Source organism: Brassica rapa, chromosome A02 (assembly GCF_000309985.2).
Source record: "Brassica rapa cultivar Chiifu-401-42 chromosome A02, CAAS_Brap_v3.01, whole genome shotgun sequence".
NCBI classification, from domain to species: domain Eukaryota; kingdom Viridiplantae; phylum Streptophyta; class Magnoliopsida; order Brassicales; family Brassicaceae; genus Brassica; species Brassica rapa.
This window is the reverse complement of record NC_024796.2, coordinates 4,657,268-4,668,247: the sequence shown is the minus strand read 5'-3', so window position 1 is coordinate 4,668,247 and position 10,980 is coordinate 4,657,268. Positions and strand designations below refer to the sequence as shown.

General features: G+C 33.3%; 1 long non-coding RNA gene across 1 annotated transcript; it reads right to left on the bottom strand.

Annotated features, from left to right (window-relative positions):
* Nucleotides 1-6,131: 6,131 nt before the first annotated feature.
* LOC117131901 lies at nt 6,132-10,692 on the bottom strand. The gene is made up of 2 exons (XR_004455342.1): nt 10,554-10,692; nt 6,132-10,462 (listed from the first exon to the last, which is right to left on the bottom strand). It is a non-coding gene; the product is annotated as an uncharacterized LOC117131901 (long non-coding RNA).
* Between the last annotated feature and the right edge of the window lie 288 nt (nt 10,693-10,980).

The following is a 10,980-nucleotide window of genomic DNA, read 5'->3' as shown; positions in this document are numbered from 1 at the left end:
TCATTTGAATATTATACATTTTTCAATACAAACCAAAATCCTATATCCTACACCATATATCATATACATATTTGAATATCATTTTTCCATTTATAATGTCATTTTATACATAATATTGATATGACAATTACGAGTGTTCAAGAAAATTTTAAAAACTATATTAAAATTAATTTTTAAATCTAAAATAAAAACACAAACTTATAATAGGTTATTAATGACGAAAATAAACTAATATTGTCATATCAATAAGTTTTTTGTATTATCATTTTTTATTTGGATAACATAATAAAATTTTATCAAATTCTAAGGAATCACTAATTTATGTAATATTAATAAATATATGAGTAATTTAATCAATTTTTTAAAAAATTACTATTAGATATTTTGTAATCGGATCAATGGTATCAGATTGCAGGTTAATAGTGAGTTTTTGGATTTTTACCTGGTTATATCAGATTTTTAATTAACAAATTTTTCATTAAATCCGAACCGGATTATATACAATGTATCGGGTCTATAGGTCCAACCATGAATCTAGGTCAGATATGAAAACAAATCTTAAAACTCAAACATTATTATAGAACAACTACCATATTTCGAAAAAATACCATATTTTGAAGAGAAAAAAATGATAAAACCCTAAAAACTCAATTGTTATGGTTCGAAACAAAAATAATTGTAATTTGCAAATCAGTTTTCGATTAATAAATGAAAAACAAACAAATCCGTGCTTTCTAAGCGCGGGTCAAAATCTAGTTACTAATTAATACTACTAAATTTCAGTTTCATTATATAAAATATGTTTAGAATATAGAAAAAGCATCTCATATACGTGAGACATGTAACATGTTTCGTAGTACCACATGTCCAAAACTCTTTTTTTAAAACAGAATTATGTTTTTTTAGCAAAAAACAGAATTATGTTTATGATTGTGTCTTAGGCGGCACCGTAATTTTTATTTTATTTTCGGAAAGATCAAATTAGGACTGGGCAAAAAAACCGAATCCGAATAACTTAACCAAACCTGAACCGAAAAAGTAGTAGCAAGTCCGAACCAAAATTGATTAAATATCCGAATGGATTCAAAATTTTGAATCTAAAAAACTAAAACGAAACTTGATCCGAACGGAAGTATTTCGAGTACCTGAATATATCCGAAATAGATTTATATATCTAAATATATTAAAAATTTTATAGATTTAATGTATATTAAAAAACTATCCAAAATATATACGATATTTTTAAGTTATCTAAAATACTTGAAAATATATACAAATAGTCAAAAGTAAATGTCTAAATTAGCTAAAATATACTCAAAACACCAAAAATACTTGAAATATCTATTGATTATCTATCAAAATATTCAAATCAAACCAATTAATATGTTAAGTTTATGTATTTTGACATATGTTATCAAATTTATATGCAATATATTATTTGATTTATAGATTTTGAGATTTTGAGAAATTTAAAGTATATAATGAATTTATAAAAATTTTAAAATCATTTAAATGGATTATCCAAATCCAAACCGAACCCGCAAAGATCCGAAGTAAACCCGAACTGAAATTTAGAAATACCCGAATGAAGCTGAAATCTTTGATCCTGAAAACGCGAAACCTGAATAGATCCGAACCGAACCCGAATGGATACCCGAATGCCCACCCCTAGGTCAAATACACATATTATATGATTAACTCAAATTGTAAACTTGGGAGTAAAAGATACCATAAACGTGTAGTTCAATTACTTAAGTTACTCCAGTGATAATCTTGTAGAACGTGCGGACACCTAACATAGATGCAATTAGGAGTTGGAAGCTGGAAGCTGCCGTTAAATTATCTATCAATTGCCGTCAATTTATAAGGGTTTGCAATATCTATGACTTCTAGTTCTAGATCGATTGGTAGTTACATACTTACATATAATGTCAATAGAGTTTGGTAGAAACTAAAACGGTATGTTTTCCACGTACGTACCTCTATTTTTGGAGCTACCCTATGATTGATTGCCAACGTGCCATATCTTTGTATTTTCTTCTGCACAGTAGTCTAGACTATGCGTACATGTTGCTGCAAACAGTTGGGGATTTTATCGCTCCAATCGGGTTAGCTTTCTGTATTTTTACAATATACTAGAGATTTTTTCCGCGTTTCGCGCGGATTGTGTCTTATAAATTTATATTATTTATAATATTATTTGTCGGTTTTTTTCTTTTACATTAACTTCTTGTTTTTCCAATGTTAGGTTTTCTTAATTTAAATTTATATGTTTATAATTTTTCATTTTTTTTGTTGTAATTATATTTTTATTGATAGTTTTTTGTATGTGACATAAACTTTTTGAAATTTTAAAATAATGTTATATATAGTACAATTAACACATTAAAAAAGAGAAACATATTCAAGCACATTTTACACTGATTTTATATGCATAATTTTAAACATTATATATGTATATATTATAAGTTTGAAACATGTAAATGCTTTCTAAAGCTAAATACTTGTTCTGAGTTTACATAACTTATCGAAAGTTTTATCTATTTTTAAATTCAAATCACAGAAAAAAATATATCAAAAAGTCAGTATAGATTGGTCTTTTGGGCTTTTAAATCAACACTGAAAAATTACATGAATCAGATAACAACAGTTTTATAAACAACTGGATAAAATTTGACTGAGCCAAAGATTTTGACACAATATGTTCTTTCTTCTTCAAATTACGAAATGCCTATAGGCACAAGAAAAAAAAATCATAATTTTTGTTTTCACTTATATAGCATTTTTTATCCTTTACACACGGAGTTTATTACACTGCTATAAGCAATGGAGAACTCTATTCATATAAGATTCACATCTATGCATTTTGACAAAGAAGAATTTTAGCCATCTTTAGTTTCGGAATGGACCAACTTCAGTCATATGCACTATATTTTCTCTATGATTCAAATCTTACAATTTTAATATATGTGCAGATTTCCATGTGAAAAAGCATGCACGCCATTTATCATTCAACCTATTACTTTTTCCAAAGTAAACACTATAATCCTCGTTTGGTTAGCTCCACAAACTAATCTCTTTGGATCAGTTTACTAAAAAATATGAATACTAATGTCAGAAAAGAATATAAACACTATCAACAACAAATATTGGCATAAAACTATTTGGTTCAAGGAACATATTCCACGTAATGTGTTTATATCATGACTGGCTTTGCGGAGAAGACTGCCAACCAAGGATCGCTTGAGGCGTTGGGGGTTAAATGTCTCAGGAACGTGCGTCCTTTGTAATCTGGAAATAGAGACTCACCATCATATCTTCTTTGAGTGCTCTTTATCTCGTTTGATATGGGAGTCTTTTGCTGCTGAAGTTTGGATTTCTCCTCCGGCTGATCTACAGTATGTTGCAGCCTGGATCAATCAACCTCGCGTCAACGCAGATGCACATGCTACTTCAGTTATCAAGCTCTACTTTCAGTCATCTATCTACCTGCTGTGGAAAGAGCGTAATGCTCGTGTGTTCACAGCTGTCTCTTCACCTTCATCAGTCATCCTTGCCTCTCTCGACCGTATAATGCGTGACCGTCTCCTCTCTTACCCGGCAAGTTCTTCTTTCTCCTCTTCTCTACTTCTTTTTTATATTTCTTGTATAAAACCTCTTTAAGGCTTTTTTTACCTTGAGTTGTTGGTGGTTGTTTTTGTTTCCTTGTTGTAATAGGTTTTTTAAAAACAACAGTGTAACCTTTCAGAAAATGATAATCTTAACATCTTACCAAAAAAAAAAACAAATATTGACTTATTTATGTGAATATATATTTTATTTTAAATCATTTTAGTGGACGAAGAAAACATCATAATTTGTACAACAAATTTTCTTAGATTCACCTCATCATACTCACCATTTTACCATTTTAATTATATAATTTTATATGAGATTTTTCATCCTCCCTGGTTATTTCTATTTATTTATAACTACAATATAAAGTTATAAACTATATATATATATTATAAATTAATATTTTATTTATCCTTGAAATCTAATGATTAAAAATAGAACATAATTCAATGTAGATATATGATTCTATTAATAAATTAACAGTTACAAATATGAAATTTCTAGAAATATTAAAAGTCATATGTTAGTTAATTATCTTCTAAATGACATATATTTCTAATTCTTTATTGATGAGAATATTTTGGCTGAGGTGGATAGTCTCAAAAGCCTTGAATTTAGTCCCTTTTATATAGTAGGATAAAAGTATTTGTTTCATAATTCTAATAAATGTGTTTTTTATTGAACACCCATTATTTATCTAAAAGAAGTTTGGCAATATGAAAGGTATACTATTTGCGTGTCTTTGACATTTTCCAAAGATAGGGTCTGATATTTTGAGTTGTGAGCCGGCGTATTTTCACATTAGAAGCAAACACAAATAATATATTGATATTATAAAAATCTTCATTTAACTTTCATCTATGCATGTGATAGATCATGCATCTTTCATGCAATTGACTATACACCTACTTTAAGATACAATAATTTTTTTTTTTTGGTAAAATGTTAAATTATTATATCAAGATTTTCAAGTTTTTTTACAGAACAACATAAGAACAAAGTAGCAGAATGCATAAATTAAATCTAAACAGAGCACCTAATCAACAACAAACTAAAGTGAAAGAAGATCAAATCCTGAAATCAAACCGGACGTCAACGGAGCAGTGAAAGTCCTTAACGAGGAATGAGTGAAATGGCCAAAACATTTGCCGTGAGCTGCCGGAGAGAAAGGCACCCTCAAACCTTGAAACACACGGCTTCTACAGCTTCTGCATCGACCCCCACCACAACACCTGCGCAGAGAAACACAACTCGAACTCACAAGCTCATCCAATATCCCTAACCGGCAGCACGAGGCGGAGTCCATAACCGACAATGCCGTCGTTCGAGGAGGAAAGCCCGAGATTGCTGCCTCGAGCACTCCAACCCGTGACCGTATACATTCTTTTAACCCGAAACCCATATAGGATAAGGGGACTGGTTAGGCACATCCGCCTCCGGAGAGAAGACCATTAGACTACCAAGGAGATCGACAGCCCAACTGAAGCCAATCCACAAACGTTGGACCCAATCCACCTTCACACAGCCAAACTGCCAAGAAGATGACCAAAGGAAAGAGAACCGGAGCGCTGAGCGCCACACCGTCGAACCAACTCCGCCTCCGGGGATTAGTTCAAGCACTCCACCGGCCAATAAAGTCGACGCAAGTAGAGGAGACCGCACCACCATGCGCTGCCACCGGAAATAACCTTAGGTGAGATGACGACCCACAGAAGGAGACACTCCACGCGCTTCTTCCAGAGATCACCAGAAGACCGAAGAGGAGAAGAGAAGCACGAGATTCACAAACCCACGAGCTCCAATCCCGCACCTAGAAGACCCACCGCATAGCCAGACGCCACACTACACCGTAGATGAACCAAGGAGGATTTCTCAACGACTCATGCGCCACCACTTCTCGAAGAGACACAATCAGAGAAGAGGAAAAACCCTCGGACAGAGACCCCTCAGCAAAACAGAACAGAGACACGGCGGAGGCAGAGACCGTCCTCAAGCCTCACCAGAAACGCCACGCACGCGCCATATCTGCAACAGGAACCGCCGGATCTGAACCAAGGAAACCCTGATTGTGTTCAACCCAACCGCAAACTTAGATAGCGAAACTACAGAGATAACAAGAGAGGAACGGAAGAGAAGACAAAAGACACACGAACGGAGCTCCGGCGACCACCAGAAAGGACACGGCGGCCGCCGGAAAACGCGAAAACCCTAAAGGCGTGAACTTTATCTAGAAAAAAGCGAGAGAGAATCCATTAAGATACAATATGGTTAGGGTTGGGCCAGTCTTGAACTTTTAACAATGGCTTGACATCCTATATCGTTCTAGATCAGATGCTTAAAATTTCAAAATCAGTGTCTTACTTTAGTGATTTCAATACTCATATATAGGACCATCAAAGTTTGAAAATAAGAAATCTTTCCCTCTCTGATGGTCTTCATTAAGTTTGGACCCACGAAGTACGAATCCAGGGGTTTTAAGAGTCCATTAAGCCGGTGGCATTATTTAGGTTTTGCCATTTATGTTTTTTTTTAAAAGAATGTTATTTAGTTTTTCTAAAATAGTAATCTAGGTCCATTTTTAGTTACTTTAGTATTAGATTTATGTATGTCCTACTCCTAGTCGATAAAAGGGACAATTTTTTAATAAATAACTCAGATACTAATTAAATTTTGTAAAGTAGCCTGTTGTTTCAGATTTTTGCACTAAAATATTATTTTTCGTATTATAAACCATGATATTCTTTTCTTTTTTTTTGAACTTTAAACCATGATATTCTTAACCTAATTAATTCCTACAAGTTTCTTTGATATCGGTATATCTAACATTTTCTTCTCATGAGGAAGTTCAAAGTATATAACCTTTGAGGTAACTAATTGTACGTAGTAATTATAATCCGTTTGGTTTAGTAACCATAAGATACATTTCATCATCTTCCTCACTAATAATAAGAGAAAACAGCCATTGACACCGTGAAATTTCAAATTAAAGCCAATAAAATCTCCAAATTCTGAACTAAAAATATTCTTCAACTTTTAAATATTGGCCGTTTTACCTCTGATATTTTTTGATTCATCCATTTAAAACTTGAACAATCAACTATTAAACTTGATTAAGAAAACTAAATGTTTGTTAACTCTCTGACGACATCATTTTGAAAACTGATTAAAAACTAAATTATAAAACGTTATTTTGCATAGATAATAAGCATTTAATCTCTTCTCTCATGAAACCCAGGAAATCCTAAATATAGTATATGATTTTAGAATTTTCAATTTGGGAATTTTTGGGTTTCGCTAAAAAGAAGGGATTAAATGGTTACTATCTATACAACACGACATCGTATGATTAAGTTTTTAATCAGTTTTCAAAACGGGGTTGTTAGAGAGTTAAGAGACATTTAGTTTTTAATCGAGTTTAACTGTTGATTATTCAAGGTTTTTTAAATGGTCGAATCAACAAAATATAAAAATTAAAACGGCCAATATTTTTTAAGTCAAACAATTGTTTGGTTCAAACACGAATCGAAAGTTTTTTGGTTTTAATTTAGAAGTTAAAGAATGTTTTTATCCTAATAATAATGCATCTGCATACATGGATTCATTTCAAATTCATCTTTGAGAGTTCTAAGCTTGACTCCATATTTGCATATCATCACGATCTACAGTTATTGAGAAAATTTCCAGAAGCCAAGAAGAAACGAAGGATGCCGCGTAAAAGCACGCGTACCGGATGACAGCTATTTAGTTCAAATATATATGAATTCTATCGTATTTGAATTTGATAACAACATATCATCAATATCAGCTCAAACTAGTAGCTACATATCTTTGTCATAATATATAAAGATTACAGCCACCCAAATAAAAATAAGAAATGGGTAGATATGGAACCTGTGCAGTGGAGTTACAGAAACATTTTATTTAGTACTAACTACTAAGAGATGAAGACACTTGATGATAACTGTATCACATGTACGATGTCTAGTTCACTGCATTTTCCCCCTTTTTGTAAGTTTAGATATGGGTGTCATGTGGGGTTTGACCTTAGGAAACACCCTTCAAACTTCTGAACCCATACTCGACATCCCCACCTTAACGCAGCACATCTTATGACTTCAATATGATTGAGCTACCGCTGACTTATTAGAACTGACCATACTTTTTCTTTATCGAATTTTAGAACTGACCATACAAAAACCATTATTGTAGCTTCTTAGATACTATAAAATAAAATAAAAACATTAGATGCTTCTCTTCCTGGTTAAAACCATAAGTTAGGATTGTAAGCGCAGACGAGAGAAGAAATGATGTTTAATAACCATTCGTCTGTTGGCCTCTTTAACATAACTACACTTACTGTCCAAACTCGAACTTACGCGGCCTCGAGAACCTCTAGTCTTTTATTTTATCTTTTATCTCGTCTCGATCTATTTTGAACTTATTGTGAGATCTTTAATATTCAAGATAGTGATCTAGACCCAAGACTTTCACCTTGTGATATGCATTCTTCTTTTCTTAATCTTAAATTTAATAGTTTCATGTCCCCCCCTTACCTTTATTAACCTTTGTTCCCTTATATAATCTCCAAGTCGTGCCTCAATGATGTTTTTTTTCTCAAATGTTTCGAACGTACACAATATCAGCATCATTCTTTTTTTCCAAAACATAAACTTCGCACTTGCAGTCAGGATCTTGATGATTTGATTGAACCAAGAGGCAAATACATTGGTCTTATACTCTTATACTCATGAGAAATGTAGTATTACTTTCCCATTTTACAATGAATGTGCTCCATACAGTAATGTTTGATGAATTCTGCAGTTCATCTCGTCTAAACCTTTTGCTAGTTTCCAAGGTTTTATTGATGAGGCTTGGGTAAAGATGCAAAGAAGGTTAAATACATTACGTAGTATGTTATGTACTTAATTATGCTCAGTTTTTCGTGGTGAAAGAGAGAAAGAGTTATTTTAAAAAAAAAAAAAAAGAAAGAGAGAAAGAGACAAATGTGTTTTGGTAAATGAAAATATGGGTTAATGGGCCGGTCTGATGCAGCCCAGAGATAAAAATCTCTTCTATCTTAGACAATTCGCGGAGAAGAAAAGTAACAAACCCTAAACCCTTTTTCCTTCCAAGTTTCAACCCGAACTCTCTGACTCTACTTATTTCTATAGGAAGCCGGAAAATCGAAATACATGAACGATATTAAGGAAATAGACGATTCAAAAGATGAAATGAAAAAATGATATGCAAACGTTTTTGAAAAGAAACATGGAGTCGAGATACGATCTATTTCCTTAACTGTAAATATTCACTCCGTAATGAGACGGGACTGTGGGAAATATCGAGTTTCAGGATACAACCATGGCAGACGATTCACGGTTAACTCGTGAACGCCCTTACAACTAATAAGTATATGAAATACTCTCTAAACTTACACTGGCTATTGGATTTCGATGAGAAAAGGTAAGTAATGAATGAAGAGAGTCGGATTTATTTAAAGAGAAGGAGGTAAGCCACTTCCCACAGACGAAAGTTGAGTTACGGAACTTACTCTTCAAAACATTTTCTTCTCGTTTAAAAAATATTTGAAACTGCGCTTCGTTTTAAGACAAATTGCATGTTGTTTTTTATTCGAAAATGAGCTAAAAGTATAAAAAAAGTTCACTAGCTCTAAAAAGTTCCAAAATGTAGAAAAAATTACGTTTCTTTTATTTGCTTATAACAAGTTTATAACTTGACAGACATGCTCCATCGCCAGATCCCTCTTTAACTAACTATCAATTTCTATGAGAGAACCACAGAGCAACAAGCAACACTTGGATATCTTGCTTGGCCCATCGCAGGCTGGTCAATCAGAATGAGGCATTGGTGCACCTTCTGCTGCAACGACTTCTAAACCATGGAACTATAGGAGCAACAGGTGGTCATCGAGCCATTCCCAGAGTAACAGCACTGATATTTCCGATAACTTGTTCAGATACACTGCGCCTGAAGAGGTAACTTCTGGTTCTATAACTCCATAATGAAGACGTTTTTCCTTTTCTTGCAGCTTCTAAGCTTAGAACACCAATGGACTTTGATTCTTGATGATGAATTAGCAAATTCTTTATTTCACTTTAAAAACAAGAAACAGATGGTATCAAAGAGGATCACCAGCTCACATGTAAGTTTCTTATTTTCCCTGACCAATAAATACTCAGACGTTGGATTTGTATCCATTCACAGATGGATTATATATGAGTCATTATACATCATGAAGAAACAAGATTCAGAAAGAGATGTTAATTTGTTGAATTTTGTAAACAGCATTGTGAATAAGGACAGGACCATGTGTTGTTTGAACTACAGATGCAGAGTTTGAGATCCACAGAGACAACTGAGTTGTCTCAAACCTAGAAAGCTGTCTGGATAACTTGATGGTTCTGTATGTTTGTGTTGTATGGTAACAATCCAAGAATCAACGAGCAAACCGGTCATGTATTTTAAAAGTTGTTTGAGTTATTTCTTTCTCACACATCTCTGGTGATAGCTAATAATTATTTTAAGAACATGTTTAATGGAGGGTTCTTAGGGGTGGAGTTCTTAACGGAATATAAAAACCATTCTTTTAACTTTTAACTAAAAAATCTAAGAACCGGTTCTTAAATATCTCTAATAGTTTACTTGCAACCCAAGGGAAAAGCCTATAATATTAGAAACATGATGACACCAAAAACCCTCCATTGCCATGGATTCTCTCCACCATAACCGCAAAAAAAATCTAACAGCTATCTGAAGCTAATCTGGTTCGCACTATCTTGGTTCCCTTCTCCTTGTACTTAACTTCTACCAAGAACCTTATACTTGTCTGACAAGAAAAACCAAATTAGAGATCAGCCCACAGCGTTAAGTGCATTGGTGAACAAGAATAAACAAACTGGGTTTTTGCATTTTTTTACCAGTTTCAGATCATACACGGTGTACTCGTTGTACTCAAGAACTGTCCTTATGATCCGGCGACAAAACAAGTGTTCTCGAGCATGTAGGGATACACCACATGTCGAAATGTATCTCTTCCTGTGGACAGGTGGTTTTCGTCTCCAGTTACATTCTCTGCATGTTGCCATCTTTCGATATTCACACAACACACGCTTTCATTTTCCACTTTTCCCTATATCAAAGGTATTATCGACAAATTAGTAACATATTATAATATTTTGTTTCATATCTACTGAGCATGAGTTTCATTCTCATTTCCTCTCATTTCAAATATGAAAATTAAAAAAAAAGAAGTGGAAATGAGAGGAAATGAAAAAGTCTTTACAGGTTAATAAATTTATTCAACTTGCGTGCTACTACCTTCGTCCTACTGCATGCTACGTCAAC